Raw genomic sequence first — 26,135 nt, 5'->3', positions numbered from 1 at the left:
GGTACAAACAGCAAAGTTGACATCGCTGAAGATTTTCTGTCATTTAGAGTGATGAAAGATAAAAGAGAAGGTGATTTATATAATGTACTCTCTACCTAACTTGATGCATTCTCTACCTAGCTTCAATCAGTATCTCTCACTCTCTCTCTCTCTCTCTCTCTGTGGAGGAGGTGCTATATTTATAGCATTTTGATGAATCAAGGCTTAAGGTCCCTATATGTTCACAACATGGAAGCCATGCAAAAGGTTATTTGAAGAGCTGATCTTAAAGCAGCAGTACTAACAACAGTGATTTTAAGATATTTCAGTTGGTAGTTTAAATTTATTGAATTATCCCCTCTTCTGTTTTCTGTTGATGAAGATTTTATAGGACCATCAAATTGGAAAAAAAATATTTTTTAAGAGATTTGCACATGCTTAAGCATCACAGTGACATATGCAAAGAATGACTACAGCAAATTAATCAACTGAAATGCAGACTCAGGGAAGGAGGTGTTTAAAAATAGAGACTATGGTCATAAAAAAAATACAGAAAAAAGAAAGAATGTATACTAAGAGAGGAGAACTGGAAATAAGACCAAAAGAGGATGTTATGGAACCAAACAGCAGACATATTTATATATTGGATTATACTACTAACTTAAGCATACCAATAGGCAGTCTGATCACTCAAACAGCAGCAGAAGGGATATTTATTACTAGCCCAGTGATGGCGAACTCCAGTCCTCGAGTGCCACAAACAGGTCAGGTTTTCAGGATATCCACAATGAATATGCATGAGATAAATTTACATACAATGGAGGCAGTGCATGCAAATTATCTCATGCATATGCATAGTGGATATCCTGAAAACCTGGCCTGTTTGTGGCACTCGAGGACTGGAGTTTGCCATCACTGACATAGCCTAATGCAGGCGATATTGTCCATTACTCTCCATTTGCTTATAGTTGAACAATAATACAAGTGAAAATATATGAACCTCTAAGTAAGATATTTTGTTTTAAATCTTTGATTTTACAACATATTTATTTATTTATTTTTAAATGTATAGCCTGCCTATCTTCAATACTAGGCAAGTTACAAGTAACATATATAATTGATTAAAAGTAAATTCATTAAAACAATAATATCAAACAATAAATCCTAAATAATTTAAAACAAAAAATTAAATCAATAGATCAATAAAACAAGTACTAAAAACATATCATATAAAATAACAAAAAGATAACATAAAATGCTCTTGCAAATATGCCTTATAGAGCTCAAAGAGAAGAAGCTAGAATTATAATACAATTTTTAAATCAAGAGAAAGATAAAATGAAATTTAAAAAGAGCCTTGCATTTTTCCCAGGATAGAGAAGGGTTTTCTCCCTCTTAAGCTGCCTCCAACTGTCACATTCTACTGAGAGACCCCCAACTTCCAATATACACTTACTCTACTACCCCTCTGTACTCAGAGATGAAGGAAACAAAGCACACTGATGTCGTTCTTTAAAATAATACAGTATCAAGTATAAGTAAAATTAGAGTTCAACATGCTGTAGCTGGCACCTTCCTAACCTATTCTGCACTGAAACTTTAAATGAGATTCTATCTGTGGTCAACAGTATTTGCTAAACAGTTGCAGCAAAACAACTAGATTTATCACAGTGTGATGACAACATTTACACATAAAACTAGAAATTCAGTGCAAAGGAAAATCAAAGCTACAACTCCTAAGATACCAGTCCTGGATTTGCTCCATTACACACATGGAGTTGTAATTCTGATTTCCCTACAAAACATAGAATTACATTTCCATGCATGCAATGGGAGGAAAACTGGTACATAATCATCGTATTCAAATTGACCTAGCTGAGGTTTAATCCTAGATTAAAGAACTTTTAGGGCAAGTTCCACCATATTTTTCTTTCCTGAATAACTAGAGTTAACTCAGGTCAAACCTGACAAGTTAATTCAGCTTACACCTCTTTGCATCTCTGGATATAAAGCTCCAGTTTCTCTGGGAAAGGCAGGATTAGAAGTCCATGGATAAAGTGAAACAAAATCAGAACTGGATCAACCTGCCAAGGTTGACCTGGGCAAGGTGACAACCCTATGAATGTCTGCAATATTTGAGAAAAATGAGAATGCAGCAAGTGAAAGTAGCCTTTGCACCTATATTGCTTTGTCTCCAAATTAGTTAGTGCCTGAAAATGTCCATTCTCCAAGTGTGTTGGCTCCAGGGCTTCCTAAATCTATCCTGGAGACCCTACAGAAAGTCAACTTCCAAGATATCCACAAGAAATGTGCAACAGATGAATTTGCATGCATTGGAGACCTAGAACATGCAACTTGATCTTGTTCATATTGATTGTGGGGACTCTAAAAACCCAACTGGCTTTAATTAATCTCTATCAGTAGGGTTGCCATCTCACCCAGGTTAACTCAAATAGACTGATCCAGGCCTATCTCTGCCCCATTGCATGTATGGAAATGTAATTCTGTACATTATAGGAAATTCACAATTCCATGTGTGCAGTGGGGAACAAGCAGAATTGCATCAGTCTGTTCATGTTCATCTGGATGAAGTAGAAACCCAGAAAGCATAGTGGTGAATGGCAGAGCTTGTACTGATGTTTGATAGATTCAAATTAGAATGTATTCAAATTATGTCTAATTGCTAAACAATTACCCACCACTAGCTTCTCTGGATGCACTTTAGAGAGACTGACTACAGATTCCTTCATTCTCCATCCCTAATGCACATACAAACACAAGTGCAGAGAATATTCATGAAAAACTGAGGGATAAAAAGATATATTTCTGAACCATTCATACTGTTATAGTGCTGATTTTTGTGCATAAGCTAAGAGTTCTAATTTTCCTACCCTTCCTCCTCTGTACCCTATCCCCTGGAACAGAGAGTGGGAGAATAATGAATGCTAAATATGCTTTTGTTGATTCAACGATGGTTGGACTTTAAGAGACAGATATTTCAAATAAAATGTTTAGGTAAGTTAACCGGATAAAATATATCCAGCTAACTTACCTGGGATACTCAGCAGCATAGCTATGCTGCTGAATATCCCATCAAAACAAGCTATTTAGTCAAATAAGTTATATCCAGCTAAGTCAGACCTACTCTATATCAGGTCTAACTTAACCGATTAACTTCATTGGATAAGTACAAAAATTGCTACTTCTCTGGCTAATAGGGTCATTTATCAAAATGCGATAAGGCGTTTTCGCAAGCGTTAAGGGCTTATTGCATGCGAAAAGTGCCGTTAACGCATATGATAAGCCCTTAACACATGTGAAAACAGCTTTAAAGCATGCGATAGCACCATATCATATGGTGCAAAGCAAATCTGAAAAAGAGGAGGAGTTAGGGGTGGGAGTGGGCTGGGTTTACCATTTTGCGAAGCCCTATCGCACAGCTTTAATGCTGATTTTAGGCCTGGATTTATCAAAATGCACTAAATATTGCCTGCGATAGAAAAAGGGGTGTGCTATATGGTGGTAATAAGCAGTTTATTGTAATTTGTGCTAATACCTATGGGCCGGATTTTAAAAGGGTTACGCGCATAAGGTACACGCGTAACCCTTTTAAAACCTCCCTGCACGTGCTGAGCCTATTTTGCATAGGCTCAGCAGCACGCACAAGCCCCGGAATGCAGGTGAGTCCCGGGGCTTGCCTGGGGGGCATGTCGGGGAGGCATGTCAGGAGTGATGCGGCATTTTCGGGACATGTCCAGGGGGCGTGTTTCCTGGCTTGGGGGTGTTTCGGGGGTGTGTCGGGGCTTGCCGCGCCGGCTCGTGTAAGTTGCTACTGCCCGGAGGCAGTAGTAACTTTTAAGATAAAGGTAGGGAGGGGGTTTAGATAGGGCCGGGGGGGGGGGGGGGGTTAGGTAGGGGAAGGGAGGGGAAGGGAGGGGAAGGTGCGGGGGGGTGAATGGAAAGTTCCCTCCGAGGCTGCTCCGAGGGAGGGAACGGGCAGCGCGTGCGGGGCTCGGCGCGCACAAGGTGTACAAATGTGCATCCCCTTGCGCGCGCCGTGTGCGTAGATTTGTAAAATCTACTCCAATGTGAAGAGCTAAGTTACTGCAAGTTGTGATAACTTTTTCATACTTTGAGATAAGTGCCAGAATGTGGTATTTCCAACATACAACCACTGGGGGGGACTATGTTTACTGAGAGAGAGAAAGAGAGAAACCTAGCCATAATGCCTTCACCCTAGATAGGTATTTATATCTCTATGGGAGGCCCAGCTAGTAAATCGAGGTGAGGTTTAGGTATTAGTGTAGGGGTTAGGGGCCACTTTGACATTCAAAGTGAGATGTACGAACAGAACAGTGCTCTCTTGTGAAGATTTGATGACCCTCGGAGTGAGGAAACTCACTCAAAGATGAGATTTGTGCAATATTCTTTCAACCTAGCTTGATGTTACCCAGGTAGAGAGTCATAAGAACATAAGAACATAAGAAAATGCCATACTGTGTCAGACCAAGGGTCCATCAAGCCCAGCATCCTGTTTCCAACAGTGGCCAATCCAGGCCATAAGAACCTGGCAATTACCCAAAAACTAAGGGGCGGATTTTCAGAGCCCTGCTCGCCTAAATCCGCCCAAAACCGGGCGGATTCAGGCGAGCAGGGCCCTGCGCGCCGGTAGGCCTATTTTACATAGGCCTACCGGCGCGCGCAGAGCCCCGGGACTCACGTAAGTCCCGGGGTTCTCCGAGGGGGGCGTGTCGGGGGGCGGGCCCGGTCGTCGCGGCGTTTCGGGGGCGTATCGGCAGCGTTTTGGGGCGGGTACGGGGGCGTGGCTACGGCCTGGGGCGGTCTGGGGGCGTGGCCGCACCCTCCGTACCCGCCCCCAGGTCGCGGCCCGGCGCGCAGGAGGACCGCTCGTGCGCGAGGATTTACTTCTCCCTCCGGGAGGCGTAAATCCCCGGAGAAAGGTAAGGGGGGGTGTAGACAGGGCCGGGCGGGTGGGTTAGGTAGAGGAAGGGAGGGGATGGTGAGGGGAGGGCGTTAGAGGATTCCCTCCGAGGCCGCTCCGAAATCGGAGCGGCCTCGGAGGGAACTTGCTTTCGCCCTCCCCTCACCTTCCCCTCCCTTCCTCTATCTAACCCACCCCCCGGCCCTATCTAGACCCCCCCCTTACCTTTGTCGGGGGATTTACACCTCCCGGAGGGAGAAGTAAATCCCGCGCGCCAGCGGGCCTCTAGCGCGCCGAGACAGGACCTGGGGGCGGTTCCGGAGGGTGCGGCCATGCCCACGGACCGCCCCGGCCCGAAACCACGCCCCCGGGCCCGCCCCCAAAACGCCGCATCCCGCCCCGAAAACGCCGTGCCGATGGGCCCCGTCCCTGACACGCCCCCGACACGCCCCCTCAAAAAACCCCGGGACTTACGCAAGTCCCGGGGCTCTGCGCGCGCCGGTAGGCCTATGTAAAATAGGCGCTCCGGCACGCAAGGCCCTGCTCGCGTAAATCCGGGCGGATTTACGCGAGCAGGGCTCTTAAAATCCGCCCCTAAGTGAACTTAATAGCAGGTAATGGACTTCTTCTTCAAGAAATTATCCAATCCTTTTTTAAACACAGCTATACTAACTGCACTAACCACATCCTCTGGCAAAAAATTCCAGAGTTTAATTGTGCGTTGAGTAAAAAAGAACTTTCTCCGATTAGTTTTAAATGTGCCCCATGCTAACTTCATGGAGTGCCCCTTAGTCTTTCTACTATCCGAAAGAGTAAATAACTGATTCACATCTACCCATTCTAGACCTCTCATGATTTTAAACACCTCTATCATATCCCCCCTCAGTCATCTCTTCTCCAAGCTGAAAATTCCTAACCTCTTTAGTCTTTCCTCATAGGGGAGCTGTTCCATTCCCCTTATCATTTTGGTAGCCCTTCTCTGGACCTTCTCCATCGCAATTATATCTTTTTTGAGATGCGGCGACCAGAATTGTACACAGTATTCAAGGTGCGGTCTCACCATGGAGCGATACAGAGGCATTATGACATTTTCCGTTTTATGCACCATTCCCTTTCTAATAATTCCCAACATTCTGTTTGCTTGGTCTCCCCAGCGGTTGCATGTAGGAAATACAACATTCTGGCACTTATCTCAAAGTGCAAAAAAGTTATCACAATTCATGATAACTTAGCTCTTCACATTGATATTAGCACAAATTGCAATAAACTGCCTATTACCATAAAACACACCCCTTTTTCTATCGCAGGCAATATTTAGTGCATTTTGATAAATCCAGGCCTAAGTTAGCCAAATAAATAGTGCCACCCCAATCTGCCTCCTGTCCACCCACTGGATATCTGACTACCCACTTAGACAGATAAATGGCTTATCCAGCTGATTGGCACCACAAAATGTACCTGGATATTCAGAGGCTGTCACTTAGCCAGATAAGTCACTATTTATTGAGAGGTTATGTACGCACATCTAACTAAAGTGGACAAACCTCAACAGAGAAGATGAGAGGACCATTATGAGTTTTGCTATCATTTGCTATACTACTATGTTAATCACTTGATGGCAATCTGTGGGATAGATGGAGATAGCATAAAACTTCACAGCCATCACAACTGTGCCAACCACTTGAACCTAGCACATATCCCATAGGAGGAAATGCATGCTCCAAAATAATTAAATCAAAGACCTTCCATTCCAACCAAAAATAGAAAAAAAGAAAAGTGCACTATATCAGAGTTACCTGTAACTTGATATCAGTTAGAGCATGCTTAAAATGATAGTTCGCTATCTCTTGCCCTCAAGTCATCTACTAGTCACCAACCTATTCTTCAACGTATAGCTTATTTTAATTTAAATTCTCTAAAGCTTAATAGTGTAATCACCTTGAATATTCAAAACAATCTCATTTTTAAAAAATAACCCATGTGACAAAAGTGTTTGAAAATACTTATCCAAAAAATGTAGGCTCAATCTGAGTTTGAACTTACTTTTTTGAGATAAGTATTTTCGAAATGTTTTGTGACATGGGTTATTTTTTAATAATGAGATGGGGTTTTTTTTTACTATTAAAGTTACAACATTAAGATTTAGAGAATTTAAATAAAAATAAGATATATTTGAAAAAGATTGGGAACTGGTAAGATGATTTGATCCATTGTTTTCTGGTGTGAATCTATTTGAAGCCTATTGAGAGCAAGATCCCAAGTTCATAAAAAACACATGCTGCCATGGCATGTCCCAGAGGTGGATGGCATGCTAAAATAGCTCTATGCCCAGGATCTTCCAGCAGCACACAATGATGGGAATGGGAACAAGGCTACCACCTCTCTTCCTTTCTCTTCGGCTCCCTTACCTCCTCTCTCCAACTCCTGCTGGACGGACTACATATTAGATCTAGCAGTCGTGTCCTCATGTCCTCCTCCAGAATAGCAGCACTGATGGATGTGGGCTGAGCAGAGATAGTGTTGCTTGCCTGATGGTGCAAGGGCTGAGGTGATTGCTGGAAAATCACCAGCTGCAATCCTACCTTTCACCCCACTGGTACTACACCCTCCTCTAAACTTCCTCAAAAAACATACAAAACAAAAAGAAAAAAAATAAAAAGACAAAAATAAGTCAGTTTATCCATACACCCAGAGGAGATGCACAATTAAATAAAAAAATAAACCATCTATCTGTCTCTCCCAATCTTCTCTCTCTGTTTCTCTCATGCCTCTCTCCTTTAGCAACTAATTATACCTCACAGACATTTCCTGGAAATAACCCCTTATAGTCTTTTGGCAAATCTGCTGACAACTTCAGTCAACATTTTTATTCGATACACCTTGCCTGTAGTTTTCACAAAACTAGAAATTTTTGAAGGGGGTTTGAGTTTATTGGAACTTTGTCACATTTTTGACAAAATTAAGATGATTGGATGTTTTCCAAGATTTGCACATCTGTGGTTGTTTTCACAATGGGGAGGTGGAATCACTTCAGCTGGGCAGTAAAATCAGCATTTTTGAATACCAAGCCTTAATAATAATTAACAACTTATAACGCTGTTGCCCAAATAGCTCAGTGTCAGCACCGCACACTGTCATGTGGGAGATCAGGGTTTGATTCCTCAGGCCATTCAGAGCTAGTGATGCTTTACAGGCAGTATGCCCTGCTCTCCAGGATGAGGAGAAGGAATCTCAGTCATTGCCTAGTGATCAGATTCATTTTACAGCCATACCCCGCTTCTAAAGGAAGTCACAGTCTGTGGCTCGTGGCTGTGAACCACCATCGTAATAACTGGGCAACACAAGAGGAATGGAAAATTCCTTGGGTGACTACGAATGAAGACTTATGACACTGTAGCCCTTGTAGATGCAGTTTCTGATTGAGCTGGAAGTCCAAAAATGTAGGAAGAAACTTCCGAGGTCAACAAAATTGTAAAAAGGGTTGAAATAGGGCTTGAAAAACCACAGCAAAGGGTTTAGTCATATTTGCAGGTAGTACTGCTTGATACAGGTAAGGTAGAGCTAATGATCTCATCTTCTGGTTCAGTCTCTCATCCACGTAATTTTTTCAAAACCCTCCATTTTAAGAAGAAGCTTTCTGAACAAGAAACAGAAAAATATGATGCAGATTCTCTGGGTCCATTGGAAATAAACTCTTCAGCACTCACTTGGGAGAAGTCCCACTTATAAGTGTTTCATGCCCGGAGACACTTTTCTGACTTTCTACTTTTACCACCTTCCTATCACTCTTTGCTTTCAGGTATACAAATAGATGCTAAGTTTTTCTTCTGAGCAGGTGGGGAGGTGAAGTGGGGTAGGAGTGGGGCGTGTTATGTATTTATCTGAATTTATCTGCCTGCTGAGAAGACAAACCTGTGGTATCGTTATTTAAATGAGAACCATCAGTCTTGAAATGACGTGGGCAAACACACAAGCAAGTAAAGATTATCTTCCTCTACCACATAAGAACATAAGTAGGGACCTTCATTTTCAGTTTTTATTGTTCTGTATTTTTCCCGGGAATTTATCAGGGTTTATTATGGCAAGAACAAAAACAGGAGAAAGTCAGCTGAAAACAAATGACTCGTTATTTTTCCGGGTGAATATCGGAATGTATTTTGGTTGACAAAGCCAGGCCAATAAAACAGTGTGAAACAGATTTCCCCCACCTACTCACTGAGTGGCATCCCATCTCTACTCTCATCCTCTGCAATAGCATTCGTCCTTACTGGTGGTGGCCCCAGGCGCCCTCTCTCCTTGAGCAGGAATGGTCACTGATGCTCCCGCGCTCTGCAGCACTTCACTTCCGCTTTTGTGCAGGGCCAGGGAGTCTTCCAGGAAATGCTTGCATTTGCGGCATCAGAAAGCAGGCATTTTGGCTGCTTGGGACTGAGGAGGTGGGACTTGAAACACAGCAGGGGGCGGCCCTGGAGGGTGAACCCTTTCATTGGTAGGGAATGGGACTTGATAAAACAGCATGCGCTTTGGCCCACTCTGGCTTCCAGCAGTTCTGGAGCCGATTTTTAATCATCCTAAAACAGTGGTTCTCAACCCTGTCCTGGGGACCCCCCCAGCCAGTCGGGTTTTCAGGCTATCCACAATGAATATGCATGAGAGAAAATTTGCATACACTGCCCCCATAACATGCAAATTTCCTCTCATGCATATTCATTGTGGATAGCCTGAAAACCCAGCTGGCTGGGGGGGTCCCCAGGACAGGGTTGAGAACCACTGTCCTAAAACGAGGGTGAATATCGGTTTAAACCAATTGTCATCTTTCTAAAAATCTGGGAATTTATGGGTGAAAATAGTTTTAAACTGAGAACGAAGGACTCTAAACATAAGACATGCCATGCTGAATCAGACCAAAGGTCCACCGAACCTAGCATCCTGTCTTCAACAGTGGCCAATCCAGATCACAAATACTTAGCAGATCTCAAACATATACAACAGAAATACAAAAGAACAGAGAAGTATTGACAGGTTCCAGTATCCAAAACAAAAATGATGAGAGAGAGAGAGAGAAATACACACAGCAGCCTGAGATCATGTGTGGCTATAAATAGAGCCCTCGTATATATATATATATAGATCCCAGTGCCTGTCATTTTAGAGGTTATAATGTATTCTTATGAGCAATTTGGGCAGTTTCACATACTGCAAAATGAAAGCACGTCTTTCTTTGTCAGACTGGCACCATCAAAAGGGGCATTTGATAATTTCAGACAGCAGCAGGAGAGGTTCAGTCATAAGCACACAAGTAATATGGGCCCAGATTTCCAAGTGATCTTTCGTGCTATAAGGCAGAAAGTACCACTGGGCCATTCCACTGAATGAAAGAAATGGGGGCCATGGATTTATTTTGAGGTGGGAGAAGTAGGCATTCATTTATGTTGTTATTAAAGAAATCATCTTGTAGTATTCTCTGTTGCTTTTAAAAGAGAAAACTAATATCTCTTTTAAAAGAATCAAAACAGCATTTATAACAAAACCTCCATCACCTCCCACCCTCACCCCCACTCACCAAGCAAAGCAACATTATAGCAAAATAAACCTAATCAAATGAAACACAATTGTTGGTGACTAAATGAAAACCTGGACACTCGTGTGTGGATTTCAGTAGGAAACGTTCAAGAAAATGATTATTTACAGGTCTCTCATGCCATGCTAATCTATTCTGAACAATCACAGCAGAAAAATCTGAATGGCTCTACTACTGAAAAATGATTGTAAAAATGAGTGGACAAGAGCAGAGATTTTGATTTGCTGAAAAAAGTACAATAATCCTTGCGAGGAAAACAAATATAAATCACCCAAGTCTTTAGTCTTTCAGTGCATTATTGTTCAGAAATTGCTAGTTATTGGAGTGGTTAGGGCCTTTCTTGATGTGTTTACTTAGCTCTCTCCCTTGTTGGTAACAATTCAACTTATATGCACACAGCTCCAATTCATTTCAAGAGCATGCATCTACAATTACAGCAGCAGCAGCTCAAATAACAGCAACACTTAAGTGGTTTGGTAGCAGTTGTATTTGTCATTGTCCCGTTATAACAAATGGATTCAATATCCGCTCCACTAGCACATGGAGGTCACAATAAATTATTTGATAATCATGTTGTGGGCATGCATAGTTCAACTGCATTTTAGCAATGACCAAACACACTGCATTTACTTCTGTAGGCCATTTCATGCAAGGGTTGCAGGCAATTTCTCTTAATTGTAATCTGCCTCAAGTTCATTTTTGGAAAAAAGGAGTAAAGTCAAATGTCCATAAATAAATAATATGAATGCTTTATTTTAGGTGTTCAAGGCAATAAATCACTGCAATGATTTTGTGAGACCTATTGCATGAAATGTGTTTCTTGTACAAATCATTAATTAATTTATTTCCTTTAAAAATTACTTAATATACCGGCTGTTCCAAAGAAATTGCTGTACATCAAAATTGCGCAGCCTGCTGGGGTGAATGTGCTGGAGTTAATTAACAGAGAGGACCAAGAAGAGGCTCCGAGGCTTGGGCTTGACCTTTGGGCAGAGGCTACGGGCGTCAGGCCTAGGCCTCCAGATTGGGTCATGGTGTTGGGCCTGGGTACCGGCCGAGGACCCATTTTCAAGACCCAGGCCTCTGGGGCAGGTCACGGCGTCAGACCTGGGTCTGTGCTTCACCTAGTTTGAGGTCCTGGCACCAGGACCCGGCCTCTGGCTTGGGTTGCAGCATTGGACCTGGGTCCGGGCCAAAGTCCTGGAGTTGGGACCCAGTCTCTGGGCCGGATCACGACATCAGGCCTGTGTCAGGCTCTAGCATCGGAATTCCAGCCTCTGAGTTGGGTCGCGACATCTGGCTTGGGTCCGGGCTGAGGCTCTGTCGCTGGTACCTGGGCCTCTGGGCTGGTTCACAGTGTCGGGCCTGGGTCCGGGCCCCGGCCTAGGCTTAGGTCCTGGCATTGGGATCCTGCCTTTGGATCGGGTCTCAGCTTCGGGCCTGTGTCCAGGGCCAGGCCCTAGCATCAGGTTCCAGCCTTTGTTGTATACCTGATGTATAACATACGTTTTGTTTTGTTTTTTTGTTTAATTTTTGGGGGTTGGCCTGTGCCTCTGCCGAGACCTTGGTTCCGTGCTCTGGCTAGGCCATGATTCCTGCTTTGAGCCTCGGCCTATGCCCTAGGCGAGGCCCTGACATCGGGCCTAGGCCGAGGCACCGGCATCGTTCTCGGGCATAGACTGCAGTCCCTGATTTGGGCCTCAGCCTATGCCCTAGGCAAGTTCTCAGCTTTGGGACTAGACCTAGACCCAAATCACTAGTTTAAAATGAAACAAACAAATAAGATTCATTTCATATGGGGGGACCCCGATTCATTTCAGGGCCCCCAAATGAAATGAATTAGCCTTTTTCATCACATTTTGCAGTTTCATTTTAAACAAATGCACATTCTTATAAAGGAGAGGGCTTCCTAAACCCTCTAGCTAACATGCCTCCCTTTTACCCTATTAGCCCCAACCCTTAAAACCCCGCTGACTAGCTTAGTTTATTTTAATACTTACACGCAGTCCATAGCAGAAATAAAGTTATAAGAGAGTGGACCCCAGCGTGCGCGTGTGCAAGTAAATACTTATGCACAGACTTCATGTTACAGACTTGGCCTGCTCAGACCCCGCCTCTTTTTTTAACTTTCTGCTTTGTGTGCATACCGAGAGATACGCACATACTTGTGCACTTTTTAAAAATCCATGCAGTGCGCACTCGGTGGAGTCATGCACGTATCTCCTGGCTTTGGCACATGTAGGTCTTTTAAAATTGACCAGTTAGTATGTACCAAAATGGGGAGATGCACACACGTTAGGCTTACACGCGCCCACCGTATTTTACAAGCCTCATACATGCATGCGCCGCTGTGCGCATATCTCACTCAGAATCAAAAAGGGGCGTGGTATGGGTGGGGCATGGTCGTTCTGAGGTAGGGCCATGAAATATGCACGCCTATACTTACGTGCCTGAGTACACGTCCAGGTCTAGTGTGCATAGCTTTACTTCTTCTATGGAGGAAATATATGTGTAAAAAAACACACAAAAAATATCCAGTCCTGAGTAGTTTAAAGGGTCTCTGGTAACTGGGGAGAGTGTACGCTATTAAACCAAGGGGGTTTGGATAACCTAGCTCTACCCTGAAAGAAACTGGTGGACACATTGGTTAAACTGGTTTTAGCGTGAATAGCCGCTGTTATAAAATTCCCTGATTTACGTGACCAAAACCCGATTTGTATGGTTGGGCACACCTACTTGCAAAATTAGGCACACACGTACAAGCACTAAGGCTATTTTATAAGTTATGTGCATATGTGCGCGTATGTTATGAAATTGCTGCATCCCTGGGCAAACGCCGAAGCACACACGTCAATGTGTGCCCGTGCGCCCCTTTGAAAGTTACCGTCCCTATCTGAGATGTGAGCCTGAAAGATGACAGATGACATTTGTCACAGCAGGTTATGTTTGACTGCTATGGTTGGACCATTTATTTCATGCTAGTGGTAGTAGCATGCAATGAGCCCTTTCTAGGATAACAGTATTACCGAGATTATATGACAGCTGCCAGCTAACACACTTTTCTACAATTCATGCAAAAATGTTACTGCTTTTGCTTCTGGAGTTTGGTTGATTCACAACCCAACAAGTACACCCTTTCATCTTTTTTTTTTTTTTTTATGATGCAAATAAGGCCCTGTGGCATTAACCTCAGTGGTTTCTCAGAGTTTATTCGAAGCAATGAAAAAGCAGAGGATACTGTGATATTCAAAGAGCTGTAAGAATAGTGGGGCAGATTTTCAAAGGGTTACGCGCGTAACCCCAAAAACCCGCTCCTGCGTGACCCGCGCCTATTTTGCATAGGCCCGGTGATGCGCACAAGTCCCGGGATGCGCGTATGTCCCGGGGCTTGAAAAAATGGGTGGGGAGTGGGTGGGCCGGGGGTGGGGTGCGGGAGGGACCGAGGCCTCTGGCACAGCGGTTGTGCCGGGGGCTCGCGCGCCGACCGACCTACGCCTGCCCGGAGGCAGGTGCAACTTCGTCAACAAAGGTCAGGGGGTGTTTAGATAGGGCTGGGGGGGCAGGTTAGGTAGGGGAAGGGAGGGGAAGGTGGGGGGGAGGAAGGAAACAGGGGACAGGGAAAGCCATTGGGGATCCGCTAGGGCTCGGCTCACGCAAGGTGCACAAGTGGGCACCCCCTTGCCCACGCCGACCCCGGATTTTATAACATGCACACGGCTACGTGCGCATGTTATAAAATCAGGCGTAGATTTGTGCGCGCCTGTGCTTAGGTTTAAAAATCTGGCTCCGTTTGAATAAAACATGTTTGCTAGCTGTAAAAGTAATGAAATACTGAACTCGGGGCTCGGTTGGCAGCAACGTTTGGTATCCAGTATTGTTTTCATTTTAATTTCTTCGACAAATAATTTTGAACAGGTTTTTTTTTAATCAATTTAGCACTAGAAAAAAATTCTGTCTTCAATTATCATAAGATTTAAAACTATTTAGAAACTGCTTTCAAATGCTTTTGAGAAGAAAGAACAAGAAGAATGTATTCTTAGCAAGATTCTCCCCAGACAGTGCTTCTCTTGCACAACGAACCACAACCGTTGTTGCCTTGCCCTTATTCCCATGTAGAAACCAGACACCAGAACTTTAGGTGACATTTTGAGTCACTTGTGCACAGTGCTGGACTCTTCAGCATAAGCAAAGGACCACAAAATGTAGAGAAAGCAAATCTGTTCTGCATTTATCAGATCTTCAAAAGCTCAAAGTATCTCATGACACTTTCATGGCAGCCTAGGTAGAAGAATTAAGGGATGTGGGAAAAAAAATTAACTTCCCTGTTTGGGTTTACTCCCATACAATAACAAAAAATAGATTTATTTATTTATTTATTTATGTGCTTTTATATACTGTTGTTTGGAACTCGCCTTCACAACTAGATATAATGAGATAACCAAATTCTCCCCATAATAACAGTGCTTGCCCTGGTTGGTATTTCATTTGTGACCTCAGCAAGTCTGTTTCTCAGCAGTGTGAATCAGAGGTCTCCATCCAGACCCTGCACCTAGGTGAGGTCAGTGCACTGTAGGTGTGTTGTAATAGGGTACCACTCCCCATTTGGAGGGGTTTGAGTGTTCTGAGCCCCATATGACACAAGGGGAATTCAGCATTAGCCTTAGCACAGGGCTGAGGAATCAGGTGTCACTTCTCACAGAGGAGATTTGCTTAGTTGGTCTGTCCCTGTACAGGCACAGGAGCTGAAGAAGTGAGATCCTTTTGGGCAAGGGGTTGCCTGAAAAGAGAGAGAATTTCCAGAGCACAGAAAGGATGAGGTCTTTCAAAAAATACAAATCTAGGGAACACTCCATGAAGTTAGTAAGTAGCACATTAAAAACAAATTGGAGAAAATTCTATTTCACTCAACGCATAATTAAGCTTTAGAATTAATTGCCAAAGGATTTGACAAAGTCAGTTAGTGTAACTGGATTTAAAAAAGGTTTGGACAAATGTTGCACTGGTGGTGGACCCTTGGCCCAAGGTGGGGTTGACGCTACCTGTAGGCAAGCCCCATGGGTCCTCACCATTGGGAGGCGGAGCTGACTAGGAGACAGAGGCCAACTAGAGCTTCGCCAATACCAGCCCTTGTTCCCCGCAGGTTGAGCCCTTGGGTGCCGGGGCCGGCTGGTTTTAGGCGGGTCTCCATGTTATGACTCCCAATAGAGGTGCAAGGGTTGCCGGGAACCAGCAGAGGTATCACAGAGCCGATGTGTGTCCAGGCGAGGCAGGTATCCAGAGACCCAGGGGCTAATAAGAACAGGGTGTAGACAGGGGGCACCCAGGTGGTAGAGGTAGAAGCCTAAAGGCCAAGTCCAGATAGAGATCAAGGCCTAGTCAAGGCAAGCTGGTATCAGGGCAGGTGGCTGAGCAAGACAAGGTACTGAGTCAGAGCAGAGCAAGGGTCAAAGCTAAGGAATCAGTCCAGAGCCTAGTCCAACGTAGCAAGGATCAAAGCCAGAGAATCAATCCAACGAGACAGGAAGGGACCAGGGTACGGGTCAGGAGCAGGAACCAGGAATGGAGTCAGGATCAGAAACCAGGAAAGATGGGCAACTAGCACACGAACAAATGTGGAGTCCTGTTGCCAAGGCAAGGAACTAGTAGCGGGGCCCTGCCTTAAAAAACAGGGCCCAATGATGTCATCATCCGGTACCGCAGGCTAGTTTCCCACCGCGGCCCCTTTAAAGGTACAGGAGACGCGTGCACACACTTAAGTCAGGGCCCACAGGAGGCCGGACAATGGCGTCTCCCCGCGGCCCATGCGGGGAGACCCGCCAGGAGCTGAGGAGGTCTGCGGAGGAGTCAGGAACAGCTGAGGAGACAGAAGGTGCTCAGGGAGGTAGGCAACTGCCCACAGCCATGAACGAAGATGATCCAGGTCCAGGAGCAGAGCTGCAAGGGTCAGTAGGCCTGGTCGCAGGCCTACAATGGGCAGGACACCCAACAACAAGTTCCTGGAGGAGAGGTCCATAAACTGTTATTAACCAGGTAAATTAGTGAAAGCCACTACTTATCCCTGGGTGTTAGCAGCATGGGATTGATCTACTGTTTGGGATCTCACCAAGTACTTGTCATCTGGATTGGCCACTGTTGGAAACAGGATATTGAGCTTGATGGACTCTTGGTGAGGCCCATTATGTAATTCTTAAATTCTTATGCTCTTGGGTCTCTAGAGAATCCAGATGAGAATTGTTTGTGTGAAGAAACTGCATCTGAAGACCCTCAGAAAGAAAGGATCTCTTCAGAGATCTCTTCAAGACAATGCAGTAGAGAGCATTGTCTTGAAAGGTTACAGAGAGAAGCAACCTGCCCCAGAAAAATTTTCAAGAGTTCTGACTGACAGCAGCCAGAGACTTCACTAAGAGACAACAGAGAAAGAGAGACTAACTGAGGGGATCTGTTATGTATGTTGTGATTTTATTATGGATGTTTTATTTATTGTGTAAGCCGAGCTTTTATTATTGGGTGGCTTGAAAATATTTTAAATAAAATAAAATCTATAGACCAAAAAGTTACTGGGAGAGTCCAGGGAGGAAGGGTACCTACCCGAAGAGGCAACCTGTTTGGGGGTGCATGTACAGAAAAAATTAAAGGGACTAAGATGTGGGGGGCGTTGTATTTTTGGAATTTGTGTATAAGGGATGTACTACCCTCGAGTGCACTGTTGGACTTTATTTTATTTCCCTACCTCCAGTTTCAGTAAAGACTTTATTTTGAACGAGCTCTTGGAGTGAAGATTGATTTTTTTGGTGTGAGTTAACTGGTATGCAGCAGAGTCCCGGAGAGAGACAAAACCCTAAAGGCCTTGAAAAGACTTCCCTTTTCCCCTCAGTGGGGGGAACCTCGGAGGTCGAGGGCCTTGTGTGGTCTATGATACTCCCGTGTGCCCCTGTGCCCAACAGCTGATTAGGACGGGGACTACACAGATATCTCAGATGGAGTACCGAAGATTTCACAAGAGTCTCTGTTTTCCAATGATTGAGGGGGTCACAAGACCATCTGTAAATTAGTCAACTCTGAGAATACAAGACTTTGTTCTTGAGTTTTAAGTCATTTAAAATGTTGCACTAATTTATTATCCCTAACCCCAAAGAACAAAATATATATCTTTTCAATTAACTATGGTACTTAAAAAAAAATTAACCAGTTACTACCCTTAATCCCTTATCAGAAGGCACAGAGCGGCAGTTATTACTCTTAAAAAATAAAACAACTTGCTAGGCAGACTGGATCGACAATTTGGGTCTTTTTCTGCTGACATTTACTATGTTACTATGTAGTTATTTTTTGTCCCTTTGGAACTGTCTCAATAGTCTAAGAAAAGCTCTCATACACATTTGTTAATGAGGATAACACTCGGAGCAACACCTTTCTTTAGCCACCCACACTGCCTGCACCTCACAGATTTCTGTTGTTGTCTACTCTTAGTGTTCCTCCCCTCCTGCCTCATTATCCATGGACCAAAATAGCATTCTTTGGTCTTAAATATCTGATTCCATCTTAGTCCTCCAAGCTTTTGATCATGAACATGTGAGCTCTGTCCAAGAAATGAAAGCCAAAGCCTGCAGAACAGCTTCACTGTATCACCACATGTTTAGTCAAGAATATGAAAAAAAAAAAAGGCACAGATGGAGGCGTCATCTGTGGAAAATATTCATTATAAGTAGGCTGTAGCTTATTTCTGAAGGCCAAGACAATGGCAATGATTCCACTCCAATTAGCATGCTGTAAATACAGTAGATTCATCCACCAAACTGTTCTCAAATGAAAGCAGCCTCTGGTTACAAAAAGAGGGAGAAGATGTATATATTTTTTTTATTCTTAATGTTATTTTGCTTGTAATAACACCTGCCATTTCACTACCTGACACTTGACAAATCACTGTTATTAGTGCAAAAGCCGCAATAATATTTATTTAGCAATTAGAAGAAATATATCTAGCAAGAACATGTTGCATGTGAGCACAGCAATGCATGTCAAAACAGAAGGTAAGAAATATCATCTGGCTGTACACCCATAGAAACTTTAAATTATATCTTTTGGTTTTCATGGTAACGTAGTAGATGACAGTAGCTAAAGAGCAATTGGTCTATCCAGGCTGCCCATTCATACAAGGCCACACTGCTTAGGATGTTTCTCCATCTGCCAGCTGTAGAAGCTTGACTGCTTGCAGGATATTGCTCCTCGTCCAAGTCAGCTTTTGTTGTTTTCATTCTCATTGGTTCTCTACTTCCTGGGTGCATGAGCATACACAAGCGCTCTACTTAATTCCTCACCCAGCCCTTCCTCCCTGCCATGTCTCACCACCAGGTTCTGTAATACTCTAAACAGCTAACAAAACTAGTGAGGCTGTTGCCCAAATGTCCGACTTATCTGCTTAAGAATATTTACATTTTTACTTCTGAGATGCAGCATATTTCTTAACTAACAGGCATATATATATATATATATATATATATATATATATAATGCTAGTCATAGGGAGTCATCTATAATAACTTAAAAATGCATGCTCTCTGCATCTAATCAACAAGCAAGCCAGCAGACTTGTTAGCAGTTATAAGGCACGTTTCAAAGTGAACAGTTTGCCTTCTGGAAAGTTAGGGCCAGATTTAAAAACTGGGAAAGATTAGTTTATAAATCTTAAAAGTTTGTTTACTTGTTTGAATAATTTCGAAAAGGCCCATCTTTTGCTCAAGGTCTTAATTTCCTTTAACCTCGGAAGGGAAAACAAAATGTTCACTGAAAAATGTTTGCAAATAAAAAAAAAGTATGCAACAAGTGTGCCGCGGGACTGCTGAACAAAGGCAAAGGTTTGTTGTTTGGTTTTTTTTCCGTAAAACACTTTTGTTTTCCAAAAGTTGCAGAAAACTAAAGCCTTGGGTAAAAGATGTGCGATTTCAAAACCGTGCAAGCCATCAAACTTTTGGGCTTGTTGCACTTTTCTTCTGACCTAATTCTGCCTGACTGTTAAGTCTGGACCCTTTCACAGGCCAACCTTTACCTTCGTGAAATGAATCACTGACTCACCACTCCAGAAAAGCATTGCAAAGCAGAACTACTGAGAGGGACTGTCCTCTTGTCACACATGGCCTCCTAGACTAGACTACTATCTTCTACCAGAAAGAAACAATGATTTGCATCAGAGATCTTGTATCGAGGAGCTCAGTGTCAAGGCGAGCACCCCCAAACTTTAGCACAAAGCGATTCCTCCACCAAATCCACACTGGCTTGGGGGTGTGTGGGGGCAGAGGGATTGCATTCAGTATTTTACTGCCCAGAAAAGGAAAATATAGGCATAAAGAAGCATTCTGCCAGCTCTTATTCCTGTGTAATTTTTTCTACTAAGAACCTTGATTATGGGATTTTCTTTTCATCTTTACTGGCATCCCACATCAATAAAGCAGCCCTCTTTCGTGCATCAGCTGGCAGTGTGTGCATTACATTTGTAAGCTTAGTTTTAAAAATAAAACCCCTCTTACCCCTGATGTGTTTAGGTGTTTTGACAGATGACAGTCTCTTTGCTTTCCGATGGCCCTTGCAAGAACAAGCACTGCCTTTGTATCGGCATGGTGCATGCCAACTTCAAATCATGTTTTAATGAGAAAAGACAGGAAATGGGGGCTGGGGAATGAGCGGGACCTCATCTAGAAGTTCAAACCCCACATAGGAAACCTGAGAGGCAGGAAGCAAGGTCTTGTCAAGCCAAAGCAGGGAGCCGCACAGAAAATATTTCCTTTTATTACCATGAGTAAGGAAGCTATGAGAAATCACGTGGAAAAAAAAAAAAAGTAGCTACAGTTGATTGCTGCTATCATTGAATATCTTTTCAAAATATAAAATGTAAAATGCCAACTTATAGCTGCTCTTATTTATCAAACTATATCACAATAAAAATAAGTGTTTTAATTCAGTTTGGAAGTGTGCGCAGTTCTCAATCACAGTAACCTTTGGGTCATCAACTATCAAACATGACTAATGGACAAGATGTGCCAAGGATTTTTCTTATAGACACAAAAAGGAAAAAACCCTAAGTGCATCTGGCAGTAAGCCTAGTCTGGCAAATTTGTTGAATCCCAGGTTGATAAACTATGGGGGCAGTGTCCTACTGTGGATTGAGAACTGGTTAACAGACAGAAAACAGAGAGTAAGGTTAAATGGAAAATTTTCCCAAGGGAGAAAGGTGAATAGTGGCGTGCCCCAGGGATCTGCTCTGGGACCACTGCTTTTTAATTTATTTATAAATGACCTGGAAAATGGGAACAACAAGTGAGATAATCAAATTTGCCGATGATAAAGTTATTCAAAATTGTTAAACCACATGAGCATTGTGAGAAATTGCAAGAAGAACTTGGAAAACTGGGAGACTGGCAACTGGCAAATGAAATTTACCGTGTACAACTGCAAAGCGATGCACATAGGGAAGAGTAACCCAAATTATAGCTACACAATGCAAGGCTCACATTAGAAGTCACCACTCAGAAAAAGGATCTAGGCATCATTGCTGATAATACATTGAAATCTTCTGCTTAGTGTGCAGCAGCAACCATGAAAGCAAATAGAATGTTAGGAATTATTAGAAAAGGAATGGAGAATAAAACAGAGAATATCATAATGCCTCTGTATTGTTCCATTGTGCGACTTCATCATAAATATTATTTGCAGTTCTGGTCGCAACATCTAAAAAAGGATATAGCAGAATTAGAAAAGGTACAGAGAAGGGCGACCAAGATGATATTAAGCTTGAGAGAACAGTTCCCGTATGAAGAAAGCCTAAAGAGGATAAGACTCTTCAGTTTGGAGAATGAGGGGTAGATATGATAGAGGTGTATAAAATGATGAGTGGAGTGGAACACGTAAACATTAATCAGTTGTACAAAGACTAAGGGACATTTAATGAAGTTACTAGGTGATATACTTAACACTAATAAGAGAAAAAAAAATGTAAGCTCTGGAATTCATTGCCAGAGTATGTGGTTAAAGCTATTAGTATAGCCACATTTAAAAAAGTTTGCATAAGCTCTTGGAGGAAAAGCCCATAAACCATTATAAAGGTGGATTTGCAGAAATCCACTTCTTGTCTCTGGGATAAGCAGCAAGATATCTATCTACCCTTTGGGATCCTGGTAAGTACTTCTGACCTGGATTGGCCACTGTTGGAAACAGGTTACTGGGTTTGATGGACCTTTGCTCAGTATGGCGAGTCTTATGTTCTTATGTCTCATCTCTACATACACTACTGTGCCTAGGTGTCCACTGCAGAATGAATAAGAAAGTGCGCTCATCAAGAGGTCCTGCAGGTAGCATATATTTCAAGCAAGGACAACACCTTCTTTAGATTACTGAAGCCAGATGTGATGCACAGATACAGGATAAACTCCAGAGCAATTCTATTAAGTCATTTGGATTGATATTGATCCAATGTAGCTCATGGGCATTCCATACCTGGCTTGGTGAAGCTACTTAGCACCTTACATTTTCTGGCCAGCTGACTGTTCCAGAATATAGTAGGTGGAATGGACTAGTCATCCTTTTGCAGACCTTTAGCCAAGCATGGAAGGCTATGACAAAATGTGTCAGGGATTATATCCAGTTTCCTGAAGAATTGGAACAATGATGCCAGATGACACATGCTGTTTTTTTGAGATGGTTGGTATGCCAAATGTGATGGGTGTAATTGATTGCAGTCATGTTGCTCTTACGTCCCCATCTGAGAGGGAAATGGCAGTCTACAATAGAAAGTACTTTTACTCCTTGATTATCCAGGTTGTTTGTGACACACACATACAAATCTTGAACATTATTTTAAAGTCCCCTGGCTGCTGCCACGACTCTTATATACCTTCCCAGTCAGCATTCAGGTGCCAATTCACAGAAGGGCAGTATGGTGAAGATGGCTGTTGAGCAAGTCTTATATGGAAAAGGTGTCTATTGTCATCTCTCTCCATATGGTGGTCAGCACCTTGAGTAGGCCTCTCATTGTGGCACAAAGAGAGGTCAGCAATTACACGGTGCTTACTCCACTTATATGGTGGTTAGCTCTTCAGGGAAGCACTGACTGTGGTACAAAAATGGTGGTCACCAATTATACAGCGCCTGATATAATTGATATCGTCTGGCACAGCGACTCTTGCAGACAGCATCAGCTGGCAAAGAAGAGCCGAAGAAAGAAGATGCTGAAGTCGAGCTCCGAGGCCTGGGCTCCAGGGCAGACCTGATCTTGGGCCGAGGCCCAGGTGTGGGGACCCGGACTTTGGGCCAGGCTCTGGCATCGGGCCTGGGTCCATGCCGAGGCTCTGGCATCAGAACCCAGCCTCCAGGTCGCCATGACCTTGACCTAGGTCCTATGCAAGGCCCCAGCTTGGGCAATGGCCTAGCCCTCATCTGCGGATCCCCCCCCCCCCCCCCCCGGATGCAGTACGTGGAGGTCAGGGAGGATTTTGGCCCTGGAATTTTTCTGAGTGGGAGGGATGGGTAAGGGGCATGATTTTTTGATGAGGGGTTTCAATGTTAATTTCAATTTTTTTTTAACTAAATGAATGAAATAAACATTACAAGAAACAAAATTCGTGGGGAAATCCCCCCAAAAACAAAACAAAAAACGAAATGAAATTTCCCCGCTTCTCACCCTTTATAAAGAGTCAGTGTATTCCTAAAAAGATGTTTTCAATTATAGCTCCTGAACTCTGGAACAAATTGCCAATCACTATCAGAGCCAAGACTAATTATATTAAGTTTAGAAAATTGATAAAAATGCTTTTGTTCCCAGAAGATTCTGTAGGTGTCAGTTGAGGGACGTGTTTTATAAAGGGGTATGTAATGACAGGATATGATGACTATGATATTGAGTTAAATTTGGCTGCTTATTATGCGGCGGATTTTAAAAGCCCTGCGTGCGTAAATCCTTCCGGATTTACGCGCGCAGGGCGCCGGCGCGCCTATTTTGCATAGGCCGCCGGCGCGCATAAAGCCCCGGGACGCGCGTAAGTCCCGGGGCTTTCGAAAAGGGGTGGGAGGGGGCGTGTCCGGGGCGTTCCCGAAATGACGTGGCATTTCAGGGGCGTGCCGCGGCATTTCGGGGGTGGGCCCGGGGGCGTGGTGCCGGCCCGGGGGCATGGTCGAGGCCTCCGGACCAGCCCCCGGGACTGGAACACGAGTGGGGCTGCCAGCCGGCGCGTGCAAAGTTACGCCTGCTTTCAGCAGGCGTAACTTTGCCGACAAAGGTGGGTGGGGGGGTTTAGATAGGGCCGGGGGGGGGTGGGTTAGGTAGGGGAAGGGAGGGGAAGGTGGGGGGAGGGTGAAGGAAAGTTCCCTCCGAGGCCGCTCCGAAATCGGAGCGGCCTCGGAGGGAAAAGGCAGCGCGCGCTGGGCTCGGCGCACGCAGGTTGCACAAATGTGCACCCCCTTGCGCGCGCCGACCCCGGATTTTATAAGATACGCGCGGCTACGCTCGTATCTTATAAAATCCAGCGTACTTTTGTTCGCGCCTGGTGCGTGAACAAAAGTACGCGATCGCGTATTTTTTTAAGATCTACCCCTATGTGTTTATTATTTGTTTACTTTTAATCTAACTCCTTTTTTTGAGAATTGTTACTCCATAGGGCACAAAACTAATGTAGTGCTTCGGAGCTGCTCCTGCTAACCATTCACTCCCATGCTGACATAATCCTGGGGAGGAATCCCTTTTATGGAGGGAGGCTCTTGCTTAAGGCCTAGACGATGAGAAAAGTTCACCAGTGTGTGTGTTTAATCATTTGGTGGGGAGTGAGAGAGAGAGATGGAGAGTGGAATGGAGTAGAATAGAGAGTAGAAAGAGAGAAAGAGAGAGAGCCTCTGGGGTGGCACACCTAGTAGTCAACTATTTATACTGCTATAGGAGGACCAGCTAGTATCTCGAGATGAGGTTTTGGTAGTGATGCCGGGCTTTGGGGCCAGTTTTACATGCAGAGTGAGACATACAAATAGCACAGTACACCTCAGTGATGATTTGAAGTCATTTGGAGTGAGGAAAGTTACACAAAGATGAGATTTCTACAATGTTCTCTTGCTCTAGCTTGATGAACTCTCTACCAGGGTACTATTAAGCTAGGGTGGGAGAACATGCGGAAATTATAGCATTTTGGTGAATCTAGGGGTGAGTTAGCCGTATATATCTTTCTAACTAACTTTAGGAGCCCTTTGGCACAACCAGAGTTAGCTGCATAGGTTAAGTGGCTAACTCTGAATATCGGCTAACTCTGGCCCATTACAAAATCTTCTCACCCACTTCACCCTGGACCACCCCCGAATTATGTAGTTCTAACCACATAACTCACCACTTTACCATTTAGATGGATAACTTTTCAGTCTTTTTGGCTTTTTTATTTTTTTTAATATGCTATTTTCTTATGCAATATTTTATATTGTACAATGTTTTTTTGATACAGATAAAAACTGCTGTCTAGTTTTAATATGTTTATTTTAATGTGGTATGCATTATCTATTTTTATTGTGTATCTGTTTTTTTATGTATTTGTTTTAATGCTTTACGTACAAGAGAGAAACATAGAAACATAGAAATGATGGCAGAAAAAGACCAATCAGCCCATCCAGTCTGCCCAGCAAGCTCCCAAACTTATTTTCCCATACTTATCTGTTTCACCTAAAACCAGTTGTTGGTAACTGTTTGATTCAAATTTCCTGCCATCCCCTGCCATTGATGCAGAGAGTAATGTTGGCGTTGCATCAAAGGTGAGCATAAGGCTTAATGGTTAAGGGTAGTAACCGCCGCATCAAGCAAGTTACCCTGATGCATGTTTACCCAGACTGCACAGATCAATGTCTTGTTGGATGTTGTCTGAATGTAAATCCTGTTTTCCACATTTCCCCCTGCTGTTGAAGCAGAGAGCAATGCTGTATATGCATTCAAAGTGATGTATCAGGCTTAATTGGTTTAGGTAGTAACCGCCGTAATAAGCAAGCTACCCGGATATTTGAGGATATTGATTAAAACCTTTCTACCCTGATACCAACTTACATGTTGATACATGGCCATGTCAGGTTTCTAGGATTTTGATTTTATTGCACTATGGGGGTCATTTACCAGACGGATCACACGCGAAAAGTCCCTTATCGCATGCGACACCAAGATGGGGCGGAGTCGGCCCCAGAAGAGGAGGAGTCGGGGCGTCACCGGGGCCGACTCCACGAAGGTGCCGCAGACAATGAAAAGGTAAGGGCCTTTTTGCATCCTATTTCGCGCCCAATAGCTACATCTTCTATGGTGGCGCTATTGGGTGCGAAACCGGCAGTGATCACACCGCGGCGATGCGATCGCTGCCAGCTAGCGCAGGACGGCCCCCCATTTCGGCCCCCCACCCCTTATTACCTAAAGTATCGCAGGCCTGCGATACTTTAGAAAATGAGGCCCTATATGTCTTAACTTTTGAATTTGTATTAAAGATTTTTAATTATCAAATTTATTACTGTGTTAAATATTTTTTAATTAACTTTTATTTAATTACTGATTTTTTCAAAGTTTTTATGATACTTTTGTCTTCTGTACTACTCCTATTTGCCTCTCTTCACACATCAGGCCATGCCTGCTTTCGA

The 26,135-nt window shown here is 43.7% G+C and overlaps 1 protein-coding gene across 3 annotated transcripts in view; it reads right to left on the bottom strand.

The window, feature by feature from the left end:
- The window catches only part of HDAC9 (histone deacetylase 9), a 993,428-nt gene that overhangs the window by 110,283 nt on the left and 857,010 nt on the right, over positions 1–26,135 (bottom strand). The window lies entirely within an intron of this gene.

Source organism: Rhinatrema bivittatum, chromosome 2 (genome assembly GCF_901001135.1).
Source record: "Rhinatrema bivittatum chromosome 2, aRhiBiv1.1, whole genome shotgun sequence".
Classification (NCBI taxonomy): domain Eukaryota; kingdom Metazoa; phylum Chordata; class Amphibia; order Gymnophiona; family Rhinatrematidae; genus Rhinatrema; species Rhinatrema bivittatum.
The sequence above is the reverse complement of the archived record's forward strand: the minus strand, read 5'-3'. Positions and strand labels throughout refer to the sequence as shown.